The 13,949-nt window shown below is 59.0% G+C and overlaps 1 protein-coding gene and 1 long non-coding RNA gene across 8 annotated transcripts in view; one reads left to right on the top strand and one right to left on the bottom strand.

The window, feature by feature from the left end:
* The window catches only part of AGPAT3 (1-acylglycerol-3-phosphate O-acyltransferase 3), a 95,355-nt gene that overhangs the window by 65,117 nt on the left and 16,289 nt on the right, over positions 1 to 13,949 (top strand). Inside the window, exon 1 of one of the 7 annotated variants that reach the window (XM_045852733.1) lies at positions 3,711 to 3,864. The exons of the other annotated variants lie outside the window; for them this stretch is intronic. The gene's annotated coding sequence lies outside the window, so the exon portion shown is untranslated. Of the gene's footprint in view, positions 1 to 3,710; positions 3,865 to 13,949 lie in introns of those variants that run through there. 7 annotated transcript variants of the gene reach the window in all.
* LOC123828108 lies at positions 1,423 to 4,452 on the bottom strand. Its single transcript, XR_006787422.1, has 3 exons — positions 4,310 to 4,452; positions 1,678 to 1,754; positions 1,423 to 1,560 (listed from the first exon to the last, which is right to left on the bottom strand). It is a non-coding gene; the product is annotated as an uncharacterized LOC123828108 (long non-coding RNA).

Genomic DNA, 13,949 nt, shown 5'->3' with positions numbered 1-13,949 from the left:
GAGGTTCCAGGAGGAGCTCTGTCCCGTTGGAGGTGCTGCCACCCCTTTGCAAACCTGTCCGCCCTCCCTGGGAAGGTTCGTGGGCTCCGCTGGGGGGTGCTCGGCTCCCCCTCATGGGGGCAGTGCAGAGAGCCCTCGGGAAGGGCAGCTCCCGTGGTGGGTTCCCGATGGCCGCGTCTCCGCAGCAGGGAAGCTCCCCCTCGTGCCTCAGGTGAACCCGTCCCCAGCAGGGGGCTGGGAGGGCAGAGCAGCTGTCTGAGGGGCAGTCTGACCGAGCTGCGAGGTCATGGCGGGGGGTGGGGTGGGGGTGGGGTGTCACACAGAGCCTCTGGCTAGCCAGGGAGGCCTGGTGGTCTCAGCCCCGCCCCCCAAGGCTCCTGCAGCTGCCACCTCTGGGCACAGTGGCCAGGGACAGAGCCGCGCTTTTCTCAGTGAGCCTTGCGTCAGCTTTGGTGTAAGATTCCAGGACCACCTAATGGCACGTAAGACAATGGTGGCTCAAAGCCCCGGCCACGCAGGCAGCACCCCTCACAGGTCACTTTTCTTTTTATTCAGCGGCGTTGCCAGCTGCTGCTTTCGGATGTGGCACCATGACAAGACACATTATGAAAGGCACGCTGGGCTATAGTATCACAGCGTGTGTCTTTGAGTTGTTGAGCAACAACAGCAAGGTTAGCGCAACCTGTCCACCCACGTGCTGCCTGGCATGGCCCCAGCGCCCGGTCCCACCCACTGCGGCGGCCCCGTCCTGCCGCCCGGGGGTGGGGTGGCGAGGCGCAGAGGACGCCCCGAGTGGGAATGCATTCTCATCGTCTTGGCTCAGTCGGCGGGCCTGCTATTGGAATGTATGTCACAGTTTGGAGGAATTAGTCTAATGGGAGTGAGGCAGTGATGCGGGAAGGAGGGAAGCCAGACCCAGAGAGAGCCGTAATTTTGGGCGCATTTTCCCCACGGGAGCTGGACAGAGTGCCGGACGCCTCTGGCGCAGTGGCCGAGAGCGGCCCTCCTGGGTTACGACGACTTTTCCAGCAGCAGTGCCAAACGTGAGAGGGAGAGCTTGGAGTTTCCATGCCAATTAGAAGGAATTAAAAATTGAAAGCAATTAAAATTTTTTAATGTTGCAAAAGTATTCCTAAGCCGGTGGCGTTTTTCGGATAAAAGCTGCCGTGTGTTTTCGAAAGGCTGATCTGACGGCTGGACCTGGGTGCTGGCCTCCCAGGCAGGGCAGAGCCCGGCAGGCGCTGGCCGCGCCTGTGTTGGCCATTTCGCCGAATCCACTCCTGGAGCCAGCCAGTGCAAAGTTTTTAGTTTCATTTAACCTGGAAGTCGCTAAAACTAGTGCGACAGACAACCCCCCACTCAGTGGCAGAGTCAGAGTGCCCGCCGTGGCAGTGTTCCAGTGCCTTCCAGCACCCCCTCTCCTGCCCCCTCCCTCCCCCGCCCCACTGCGGGCTGGCCCTGTGAGCTCTCACAGGGGGCCGGCACTTCTGCAAACTCGTCACGTCGCCTGGTGGCGGAAGGCTCGCCTGATAGAAAGAGCCGTTTTATCAGAAGACACACCTGCAGAGTGAGGAGAGCAGTTGGTATCAGCGGCCACCCTGTGGGACGAGCCGCGCCTGAGCCGCACGCGGGCAGGGGCCGAGCCTCGGTGCCGCCCGGGGCTCAGCACCGACTCACCAGTGTGGGTGCTGGGGTGGTCTCATCCGGAGCTGCCCTTAATAACCCCTCAAAGCCATTTGTAACGTCAAGGGTGTCTTTAAAAAAACAATAATAACATTTTTCTAATTATATAAGTAGTCATTGTTTCATGCCAAAAAAAAAAAAAACTTAAAGGAAAAGCAGAAGAGTACCCCAAGAAGTCCATGTTATTTCATTACCAGAGGTTCTCCCGCGGCACTTCAGTCAGTCTGTCCCCAGTGTGTGTGACTTACCGCGACACGGGTCCCCCTGTCGGTGGGCCGTACAGTGCACGTGGTGTCACTGTCGCTGAGTTTGCCGCACGGCTCGGTTCTGAGGGACAAAGGCACCTAGGGGCGGGCTCACTGCCTCGACCGCCCAGCCCCGAGTGCCTCCGGATTTCGGGGCCGCCCGTAACTATAAGCCGGTGTCCTCAAACTCTCTCCGTCCCCCCCGCCCCCCAGGTTCCGCAGGGCTCCTTCCTGCTGTGCCTCGGGGCTGAAGGACGGGTTGGTTGGAGCGCGCTGGGCCGGTTGCTGGGCAGGGCAGCCTCTCCCGGGGCCGTCACTTCCCTCTGTTTCTCTCAGCCAACGGCTGCAGGAGTGAACTTGCCCTTCTTTGTGCCTCTGGATCTTAGGGAAGCCCGTTGCTCATGGCACTGGAGGGCTCCTGGGACGTCTTCCGAGTTACAAAGGGATTTGAGCTCGCAGTATCACCTGGAAACTTCCAGAACCCATGGGCTCCTGCCGTCTCTGCTAATCCAGTTTGGCCTGGAGGGCCAGGTGGGTGGGTGGGTGCGTGGGTGGGTCGGTCTTTGGGGACAGAGACGCTGAGGCTGAGGTTGGGTGATTGGCCCTCGGTCGGCGGACCCTGTGATGGGCGGCCCCAGGGCTGTCAGGAAGGGACAGGGACCTCTGTGTCTGCGGGGCGACCGCGGCCGGTTCCTTCGCAGAAATAGAAAGGAGCGGCACGTGAGGTGGCGCGGGCACCGCGTGCCCTCGGTAACGCCAGCTCTGCCGTGGCTGTCGCCGCGGCGTCCGTGGGGTCTCGCGCTGTGAATGTGTCGGTGTGGAATGGGTGTCGGTGGACTGTTCACTCACCGCAGTTTCTCAGGGTGCCGGGCGCCGCCCCCATGACGGGGGCAGGGAGGCCGTGGAAGTCGTCCCTGAGGGGCTGGGTGGCACTTCTTCCCGGAGACAGCCCCCCCCACACCAGGGTGTGTGCCGCGGCCAGTGCGGCACTCTCTCAGTGTCGGGCTTGAGGCCGAAGTGCCCTGTGCCCACTTCCCAGTGAGGAGAGAGGCTGTATAACGAATAGCTTCTCTTCTTAATCCTGCTGAGCTGCTCTCGATGGCCCAGGAGGGGGAGAAACATCCAGGCCAGGAGGGGCGGGTGCCCAGCCGGTGGTCGGGGACCTTCCTCGCACCCGTGGGGCCGTGCCTGCCGCGGCCAGCCCTCGGTGTGGCGGCTCCCGGAGTTTCAAGTCCCTGAGCCGGCCCAGCCCCCTCCCCCCACCCCACCCCCAGCCTGGACTTTCCACCTTCACCTGGGATGGGCCGCGTGGCCTGCAGCAGAGCTGTTTGGAGGGGAACACAAGGTCAGGGCCGTGGTCCTGCCGGCCGGGAGGTTTCCGTGCCGGTGGGGCAGCAGCGGCAGCTCGCTCACCGCGTCCAGTGAAGCGGATTCTCTCTGAGACCCAGCATGACAGCGCAGCAAGGGCGAAGGTTTCTGTGTTGCACTGTGTGACAGCTGCGCCCCTCCTGCCCCCCCCTCGCCCCAAGACCGACACCCTCGGAGGTGGAGCACTTTTTGAGCATTAACCGCCTGAGCCCAGGGACCCCTGGGGGGCTGGCCAGGCTGCTCGGAGGAGGGGGCCTGGGTGGAGTGTGAACCTTGACCTTCCCTGTCTTCCACACACCCCATGCTTCGGCCGACCTCGGTGCCAAGTCCGAAAGTACGCTTGCGGCACAGTCCCTAACATTTCACCCACTTGGCAGACTGCTGTCCCCAGTTCGCTCCTGTGACCAGATGCCCCGGAGCCGCGCTTAGAAACGCAGGCACAGGGAGGCCCCTTGCAGCTCCCCCGCCCACGGGTATTTTTATGGGATATTTTTATGCTCCGGAGGCTCATGCGGCGTGGCCTGGGCTGTCCCCGCATCCTGCCAGCTGAGTCCCCCGAGGGAAGGAGGTACGGGGCTGTGGTCTGGCCATCCCCTCTGCTCGGCCTGCAGGGTCTCTGGGGTGAGGGAGAGGCAGCCAGCAGCCAGCAGCCAGTGGGGCTGCTGTGGGTTTCCTCTGACGCTCAGGGGAGGCCGTCGCGGGCACAGCTCCTACAGGAGGGCAGGTGCCTTCCCTGCGCCGGTCCCTTGAAAGGGGCACAGAAAGATGTGTGCTTTCCGGGTGCCAGAGCACCTCTCTCTGATTCCTTCAATTATCGTGTCTCTGGGCCTCCACGGGCAGACAGCTGGGCGTGGGGCCCGGCACCAGGGACCGCAGCAGCCTCACTGGGGCTCAACTGCACAACCAGAGGGGTTTGGTGTAGATGTCTGGGAACTTGGGGAGAGAGTCCCCAGCAGCAGGAGAGAGAGCCCGGGAAGGGGACGAGTCCGGTCTACTCATAAGTCACGCCTTACCTTCGAAGCGGGGCGTGAGGGTGCCGCTCAGGACCCGCAGGGGCGGCTGCTCCCATCTCGCCGGACGCCGTGGGTTCCCGTTTTCCTGGGAAAACTGACCTCAGAGAGCGCAGCTGTCGCCATGGGACCCGGCAACAAGGGGAGCAGAGGTCACTTCTGACCTCAGGCAGCTGCTCCCGGACCCAGGCCAGCACAGGCTCGGGGAGGACCCGCCCTCGGGTTGGGGTCAGGGGGTGGGGATAAGCTGTGACCTTGAGCTGTCTGTGTCCAGCGCCTTGCCCCCAGACCTTTTCCATTTTCTAGTCTGGGGAGGTATTGACAGGAAGTGAGGGAGGGGGCGGGGTTTTGCTCCCAGAACCGGGGTCACACCCCTGTACCAACCGCCGGGCAGATGGCAGCACAAGTGCCTGTTTGCCGCCACTACCCCAAATAAAGTGAAGATTTTATGTATGTATGTATGTATGTATGTATAGAGAGAGGGGACAGGAGGGAGAAACAGAGGGAGAGAAACATCAGTGTGTGGTTGCCTCTCACGTGCTCCCTACTGGGGACCTGGCCCGCAACCCAGGCATGTGCCCCGACTGGGAATCAAAGCAGTGACCCTTTGGTTCTCAGGCTGACGATCAATCCACTGAGCCACACCAGCCAGGGCACTGATGATGATGATGATGATGATGATGATCTTTATTTCACTTTCTGTTTAACACTGTATTTCCTGCATCGGGTTAATATTTTTGGATACTATCCTTTACTTCCAAACATCTGTTTGCCTGGGATGTTCTGAGTTGATATTCTGACAAGAAGCTCAACTAAGAGAGGAACTGCTGAGTAACAGGTAATTAAGGGGGATGAGTTAGGGATTAACTTGGGGTAAGACAGGCCATTTCCAAACCGCGGCTGGGCCGGGGGCTGCGGCGGGACCGTGAAAGGACATGTGGGGGCTCTTCCCCAGCCACGGGCGGAGGCCAAGGGCAGGCATTTGACACCTAGTAAGTGTATTCCATTTTGAATAGCTAACTTAAAAAACCTACTTAAAATTTAAAAAAAATTATTTATTGATTTGTAGAGAGAGAGGTGATGGGCGTGGAGACAGAGCAAGACAGAGCGAGACAGAGAGGGGGGAGGGAGACATCGATGGGTTGCTGTGCTCAGCAATGCGCGCACTGGGCGCTCCTGCTGTGTGCCCCACGGCCTTGGCATGTTTGGGTGACACTGTGACCGACTGGGCTACCCGGCTGGGGCGAACTCTGTTCCATGTGTAAATCACAGTGTCTCTTTAATGTCAAATGTGACGTTTTTATTTTTGTACGTGGCTCTGTTCATCCTTTAAGGCTTGTGTTCTCATCGTAGAAAACACCCTTATGTGTTTCATTTGTGCAGGAGACGCCCCCCCAGGACCCTCCCCGGGTGGGCATGTAGGGGTCGTGGAGGAAAAGCCTGCAGGAGGGCGAGACCCCATCCGCAGCTCTGGGGCCCACACTCTCCCAGCCACGCGGCCCCCACCTGCCCGCAGCCGTCACAGCCGAACCCCTTTTAGCAGCGTCCTGCATCCACCCCAGGACCCGAGGGCTCGGCCGCTCTCTGTGGGGGCTGCCTGGCCCTGCCTTCCTTGCCCTATGGCCGCAGGTCTCTGGTGGGACCCAGGAAAGTCATGAACTTGCACTCTGTCTGGTTTTACCCCTGCGGTAAGGCGGGTGTGACAGGCTCTCCCTATTCCCAGGAGGAAGCCGGGTCCCCCACGCGCCCTGTTAAATTTAAAATACATTGTCCATGCCGGAAAGTGCATCAGCCACCAGCTGATTGATAATTGCGCAGCAGACTCCCGTCTGCTTCTCGGAGAGTAAAATGTCCTTATTATAGTGGGCTATTTGTCGTCACAAAGTTAGGTCTCGTCCACATTAGCTGTGACTGTTGTGTGTGTGTGTGTGTGTGTGTGTGTACAACATGTGCACATGTGAGTGGGTGTGCTGCTGTGTGTGGAGGTAGGTGCGCACATGAGTGCATTCTGGACCTGGGCCCTCGCAATCTGCCCCTTTAGGGAGCTCTCTGGTGCTGTGGTGCCGCCAGCCTCCGTGCTGTGTCCTGCAGGCCCAGCGACTGTCACAGCTCTATTGTGCAGTCATCAGGCCCCAGGGGCTTTGCACACCCCTCCCACCTCCACGCCCCCCCCACCCCCGCCCCGCAAACACCACCCCTACTCAAGCCAGTAAAACCATCAGAACAACCTCGAAAAGACAGAAGATTCTGGGCTTGGAGAGTTGGGGTAGGTACAGTGTGCGGGGTCCCTGGAGGGCCCCGTGGCTTCTGTGTCTCCAGGGTTCTGCCCAGGCCCCCACTGTCCAGGGATCGGAGCAGGCTTTGCACCCTGCTGCGAGGGTTCCTCCGCGGCTTTCACAGTGGGAACAGAGCCAGTCCCGTCGCTGGCCCGAGGTGGCTCCTGCTTCTCCTCAGACAGCAGCCTGGGAGTGTCTCGCTTCCTTCTGTAGTGGCCTGGGGGCCCCCGGGGTGACTTAGATCCGCGTGGCTCCTCCAGCAGGCCGCGGTCAGGTCAGGATGGTGCTGGCTGTGCTGGCTCCCGGGCACCCAGAGCTGTGTGTCTGCCCTCTGTCGCCTGGAGTGCGCCCCATGTGTCTCCAGGGAGGAGGATCGGCAGTTTCCCGCTCGCTGGGGCCAGCATCACTTCCTCCTCCTGGCCTCACCAGGCTCCCTCCGCCCAGCAGACCGGCCCGAGCTGCGTCGGCTGGGACTTTGTTCGAGGTCCTCGGACGAGCTGGTTGGGGAGGTGCTCCCTGGGCCATCCCGTGACATTGTCCTTTTAGGGAACTTCCACTGCGATGGCTCCTAAATGCCATGCGCGCGGGACGAGATCAGGGAGTCCCGCTGCCGTTCGTCACGGATGTACGTGCAGTAAACACGAGTGCTCTGTTCAGCACACTCTTGCACACCAGGGCCGCGGGGACGACAGTGACAGGACTAACCATGCGCCACGGGGGGCTTGGGCTGCAGGTGACAGAAATGGTGGTTTAAAGACCTTGACTCTTGTCCTCTCTGCCTCTTGAAGTGGCAACTGCTGGAGTGGTCTCTGCTTTTAGGAAAATCGACGCCTGGCTGGAAGCCCCCACAGACGCCTGCGTCACATCCTACCGCCCAGAACTGGGCCACGTGTTGCTCCCTGGGTCAGTCTCTGGAAGAGGCGCTGGCATTCTCGTTACGGCTGAGATAGGAGCTGGGACTCCCCCTCCAGGGTCCAAGCACGTACGCCCCTACACTTGAAGGATTCTCAGATAGGAGGTGGGGGGTGGGAGGAACCCGCGGGGACTGCCTGCTGCAGAAGCAGGGTTCTGTTATCGACTCCTGGACAGGCGGCTTACGTGTCTTTCAATTGTACCGTCAGCATTCCCTGGCAGGGAAAATGTGTGACGCTGAAATATTCCCACAGTCCAGTTAATGGTTTTAAGTTAATTTTGCATTCTATTCATTGTAACGGTACCTAAATGCAGCAGAAATACAGAGTTGCCCAAGTTGAAGTGTGTCGGGGGGGTTGGGGACGTGTTGTTTCTTAGCTTGTAGCGGTGTGCAGCCCATGTGGGTTCCAAGCCTGCAACCGACTGCAGGCCATGCCAGCTGCCGTGCCCAGGAGCTCCCCCGGCCTCAGGTCCCCCTGGTCCGTACGTCTGTCTGTAGGCCAGGACCACTCTCTTAATTATTGAGGCTTCGTGGTGTGTTACGATCTTTTGTGGGGCTATTCTGTGGTTCTTTTTCATGTTTTTTTTTTTGGGGGGGTGCTTTTCTTTCCTTTTGTTTTTTCCATGTGAACTGTAAGATCTGCATGTCTAGTTCTGGGGGTGAAGGGTGGGGGACTGTTCTTTTAATTAGGGATTAATTACATTTATAAACTTAGAAAGTGTGGTTTGTGTAGCATGTATGTATCACTGTCTAACAAACCACCTCAAAATGTAGCAATTCAAAGCAGCTGCTGTTCTAGTGGTTCCCAGTCCAGGGCTCAGCAGGCCGGTTCTTCTGCTGCTCGTGCTTGCAGTTCTTCCTGCGTCTGCGTCGGCTGGAAGCCAGCCTGGGGCTGGGGGGTCCCTGCCTTCCCCACGTGAGCCCGTCGTCAGGCGGGCTGGCCCGAGCTTCCTCACTCGGTGGCCCAGGGGTGTTGTGGAAACTTCGAGGCCTCTGAAGGGCCGTGCTCCGGAGTCTAGGATGTCACCGCCACCACATTCCATGCACGGGGCGAGCCCTGAAGGGAGCCCCGGGCCCAGGGGCCAGAGCGAGTCCATGCTCTGCCAGGGGCTGCAGTGAGAACAGAGACGGCGGTGGTTGTCACCTGCTGCACAGGATTTTTCCAATTTTTTTTTTAGTTTCGCTTTTGTATTTTTCAGGATGTTCTAAAATTTCACTGCATATAGGCTTTGCTGAGTTCTTCTGAAGTTTTGGGTTCAGTGTTTTGTGTATTTTATTGCAGATGTACATACGCACTGTCTCCTCCAGATGCCTTCTCTTTGGTGTGGTCACGTGGCGGTGTGCCCACTGGGCCACGCTCCCGGGGCTGCCTGGCCGTGGCAGGGCCACGTGTCCTCATATTCCAGGTCGCTGAGCACTAGAACTCCGAGCTCGTACTCCACGTGCACTGGAGGAGACCCCAGGTCCTGACTTCCGGTCGCCCCCTTTCTGCCCGCTGGAGAGGGACAGCGAGGTCACCCGGGAAGCCATGCACTGTAGACAGGGGAGCCTCGGCAGCCTGGGTCCCCAGTGACCCCCCGTGGCAGAGCTCCTGGGCTGCCGGGAGCTCCCCGTCCTCCGTGCACGGCTTCCCGGGTGGCCCGGTTACCCCGCATGGCCAGGCGGGCAGCGGTGGCGTGGAACTGCCGAGTCAGAAAGAAGCAAGCGCTGCTGTCTTCGTTTCTTCTCATTCCGTGCTTCCGTCAGAGCTGACTAGTGAGCATCGTTAGCGTGTGGGTTTCTGCGTATTTTATTTTATTCCTTTCAGCGTCACGGTCCTTGCTTCTCGTTTATAGTAGCAGTTTGGTTGCAGTGGGTCCTCTTGGGTCTACGGACACAAAACTGCTGTCCGCACAGAGTGATGTTTTTATTTCTCGTTTTTCTCCTTTCTCATCTTTAGACGTCTCGGTGATTCCAAATGCTGTGATGAGGTGGGACTGGCAGCAGATGATTCTTAGCAAAGACATGTGCCATATTTTCCAGCCTTATTGAACGATGAGGTGGTACTGTGAGTGAGTTTACTCCAGAACTGAAGCTAGCCCCTTTCAACCTCAAAAAAATAGGATTTCTGTTTGTCTCATCTAAAATTTTATTATCGTTGACCCCATAAAAACACCTTCCCTGATTTCTGGCCTTCTTAAAAAAAAAACATAAAAGCGTGGTGACTGTGATACGGCCCTGTCTCAGCACTCGGGCGCGGTCCAGGTGGACCACAATCGCTGTATTATGTGCTCATCCGTGACGTCATCGAGGGGCCGCTGGGTCTGCAGACCCGCCCCCAGCACTGGACTCCCTCGGAGGTGGTGCCGCCTGAAGCCGCCGGCTTGTCTCTGCGCCTTTGTGCCTCCATCAGTAGGATGTCTGCCCTCAGCGACCGCCTCCCCGGGCTCTGCGATCGGGAGCTTCCCGTTGCGCTGTGGGCCAGGAGACCACCCAGTCTCACCTGTCCAGGCGGGGTTCATTCACGGGCGAGAGCGAGGAGGAGCCGGGCGAGGAGCGAGGGGCCCGTGAGTAAAGTGTTTACTTTTGTTAACACCGAGGCTGGCTGTTCCGAAAGTGTTGGCGGTTCGTTCCCGGCTCTTGGCTTGTTCTGGAGAGTGAACGTTGACACCTGAGTCATCTTCAGATACCTGTGGGATGTCTGAGGGAACGCTGTGTCTCTACTGCCCTTTGTTTCCGTTAGTCAGTGGTGTCTGTAGACTTTCTTTCTCCTCTGGTGTATCCCGACTTGGAAGCGACAGAGCGACCCACACACAAACTTCGGGCTCTCCGTGTTCAGCCGGCACGGCCTTTCGGTCCTGCCACCTCACTGCAGACCAGATCTGCTCTGCGCACTGCAGGCGTCGGCACTCACGTACGGGGTGGGTGGGCGGGTGGGTAGATGGGTGGATAAGTAGATAGTTAGATGGGGTGGATGGGTGAGTGGATGGATGGATGGGTGGGTGGGTAGATAAATGGACAGGTAGATGGGTGGGTAGATGGATGAATGGGTATGAATGGGTGGGTGGATGGATGGGTGGGTGGGTAGATGAATGGGTGGGTAGATGGCTGGATGGGTAGATGGCTGAATGGGTGGATGGATGGATGGGTGGGTACCTGGGTGGTGGATGAGTTGGGGGACGGTAGATGGGTAGGAAGATGGGAGACGGGTGGTCCAGAGGAAAGGAAGAAGGAAGGAGGGAAGGTTATCAGCCATTTCTTGGTTCTCCTTCATTGCGGACTTCGAATTTGGATCACTGAAATCCACGTGTGACCAAAAGTTACTTTCACCCCGTAATTCAGACCTTCCTTCTGGAACATCACAGACCATGAACTTTGCTGTATTTCAGTGTCTTCTCACCTCACCCACCACGGTCTGCTCAAGGTTAGACTTGATCTTGGAAAGACTGCTCAGACGGGACAAGGCAAGGCTGTGGGGCTTTGAGCATGGTTGGTTCGGAGGGGGTACGGGTCCCTCGGTGGTCACCTCCACGGTGTTCAGGACCTAGGGCAGCAGGTCACCTAACGTGGCACTGGCCAGCTCCTGCTCCGACACAGAGCAAGACGCGTGACTCTGGGGCCACCCTGATGCTGTTGGTCATGGTGCAGTGTCCAGTCCCCGTGCTCCCCCAGCTGTGTGGTTGGGGCACTGTCAGTAGAGGCGTGAATGGCACCCAGATGGAAGGACTGACATTGACCTTGTGTGTAAATGAAAGAGCCACCCTCCACATGGAGCAGAGAAAGTCATCAGCTTCTCTTCAGAGAGCAAAGACACGGAGATGCCTGGCCACCACTCTGGGTAGAGCGGAGGGGGGTGGAACTGTGACTTCGATTTCCGTTTCTGTGCAAAGGCTTTGTTGGAAAGCCGTGTTTTCCACAAAGATCCTTGGAGGGTACCTGAAGGTCAGACCATCTGCCTGGCTAATTCTTGAGGGAGAGGGACAGAGGGACCAGGGCCGGGCAGAGAGGGCCCCGTGGGCATCTGCTGATAGACTCTGAGGCAGGGGGTGGGATCTGCCCTCCAGCACAGCGAGGCCTGGCCGGGGTTCACTGGCAGCCGCTGGGCCACCTGGGCAGCAGGGCCAAGTCCCCAGTGGGACGTGGGAAGGGCATGTGCAGGAGGCCCGCGTGTTCACCAGAAGTGTATTCGTTTGCTGGGCTGCTGCTGCGCCAGGGCCACACGTGGGGGACTCGGGCCACAGGAATGGGTCCTCTCAGCCTGGAGGCTGGAGTCTTAGATCAGGGTGTCACAGGGCCCGTTCCTCCGGAGGACTCTGTCCCTGGCTTGTAGTCTTCTCCGTGTCCTCACACAGCCGTCCCTCTGTGCGTCTGTGTCCTAATCTCTCCTTATAAGGACGGCTGTCGTGTGGGATTAGAGCCCACCCCGGTGACCTCATTTAACGTGGTGCCCTTTGTGAGGAGCGTATTTCCACCTACAGCCCCGTGCTGAGGTTCTGGGGTTAGGACCCGAGTGTATCTTTTGGGAGGACACAGTTCACCCCTCACGAGGTGCCGGACTCGGGCCTGAGGGTGGCCCGGGCAGAGCCATGCCAGTGGGCGGGGCCCCCTGCTGACAGTGGTGGGGCCCATCCATGGTGTTCTGGGCTCCCCGCTCTCCCGGTCGCTGTTCGGCCTGAGCAGGAGCAGCCGGGTGGCAGGGGCCACAAGCACAGACCTGGATGAAGCGCCTGGAGGGACAGAGCATCAGGACTTCTGGGGGCCCCCCGCTTCTCAGGGGCCCTCGAGCTGGGAGGACGGTCTGGTTAGGGCCGGGTTGCTGCTCTGGGAGTCTTACCTGCTGTGGAACTATTTTTAGCATGGCCTCACCGAGCCACCTGGCTCACTCCCCGTCCCTGAGTAGCCAGCAGCCTGTCCCTGAGTAGCCAGCAGCCTGTCCCTGAGGAGGGTGACACCTCTCTGTACCCCTCTCTGGGGAGGGAGAGCGTGCAGCTTGCCCCCTGCCCTGAGAAGGTGGGTCCTGGCGGCTTGTACAGGGGCCGCCAAACCTGGGAGGCAGCCAGCTCGGCCTTGGGACCAGGTTGCGCAGATGCCAGGCCCCTGGAGCCGTCTAAGCCTATTATCTGCTGCAGAGACTCGGAGACGGGCTCGGGTTTCGGCAGCGCCTGGGCTTTCACGAGAAGGCGCCATGCGAACGGCTGGGCCGGCCGTGCCGCCTGCCAGGTCCTGACCGGGCTCCTCTCCCCGGGTACCAGGAACAGCAGTGTCCTCCGAGGCCCCGGGCGCTCGCCCAGGCTGTCCTGTGCGGTCACGGTGACGGGGGAAGGCGGCGAGCTGGGCTCTCGCCCTTTTCTCGAGGGAACCCTTGTCTTCGCGCACCAGACACACACGTCAGGAGCAGCTTGTGGCCCTGGGCCTGTCGCGGCCTCACCTGTCTTGAGGGGCAGGGCCTCAGTTTCCCCATCTGCAGTGCAGGGAGGTTAGAGCCCACGCTTCTGCATATAGGGTTTATGACATCACGATCATCAGGAAAATCCGAATCAGTAGCATTGTATGATGCCATTTTACACGCGGTCGGACTCGAGCCTGGCCTCCCGAGTGTCGCATGCCCTGGTGGCAGTGGGTGTTGGAGTCTACAGAGAAACGGCTCGGCACCATCTAGGAAAGTCCACACGGGCACAGTCTGTCGCCCGTGATTGCGGTCTGAGGTCTATCCCCACAGCGCACGCAGAGCGCCCCAACAGCACGTCCCTCACAGCAGAGGCCAGAGGCCAGAGACAGCCCACTGTCCCTGTGAGACCTGGGCTCCACTGGGGCCATCCCCACCCCGGGCTCCCCTCCTGCAACCCACAGGAGCCCCAGGGCCCATGGCCACGCGGAGGGCCACACAGAGGGATTCTAGAAACAAGATTGAACAAGCAGCAAATCACGGAAGAGTGAAGTTCAGAAAAATAAGGCGTGACACCATTGTGCCTGGGGGAGAAGACTTTAAGGAATGACAGTAGTTCCCTCGAGGCGGTGAGGGGCGGGGCAGGGGCGGGGCAGGGGCGGGGCCTCGGCCTGCGGTGGAGGCGCTCTGTCTGTGCCGGAATGGGATGTGCTCTCCGAAAGCTTACCCTGGCCGTCAGGTGAATGGCCACGTGTGTTGCTGCAGTTTTGAAGCATTGTGTTTGTGGTGTGTTAAAAGTCATTTTAATGCAGTAAAAAAAATTTTAAAAATAAAAGATAAAGTTAAGGGCTGAGATGCAGCATTAGATGTGTCTCTTGTTAACACTGGTTACATCTAGTGCAGTCCTCGTTGCTTATGATACTAAATACATATTTGGGGGCCTTTATTGTGTATAATGCTAAGTAAATAATTTTGGTTGATCCATCCATTTAAAAAGATCATTGTAAGGAGTACACAAGCCAGCACTCTTGGGGGCTGCGGAGTCGAGCAGCTGCCCGATGCCGTCCTGCGCTGCCAGCCGGTGGCCTC

This window comes from Phyllostomus hastatus, unplaced genomic scaffold (genome assembly GCF_019186645.2).
Source record: "Phyllostomus hastatus isolate PE091 unplaced genomic scaffold, TTU_PhHast_1.1 phas_contig_948, whole genome shotgun sequence".
NCBI classification, from domain to species: domain Eukaryota; kingdom Metazoa; phylum Chordata; class Mammalia; order Chiroptera; family Phyllostomidae; genus Phyllostomus; species Phyllostomus hastatus.
Note: the sequence above shows the minus strand (reverse complement) of the source record. Positions and strands in the feature narration are given on the sequence as shown.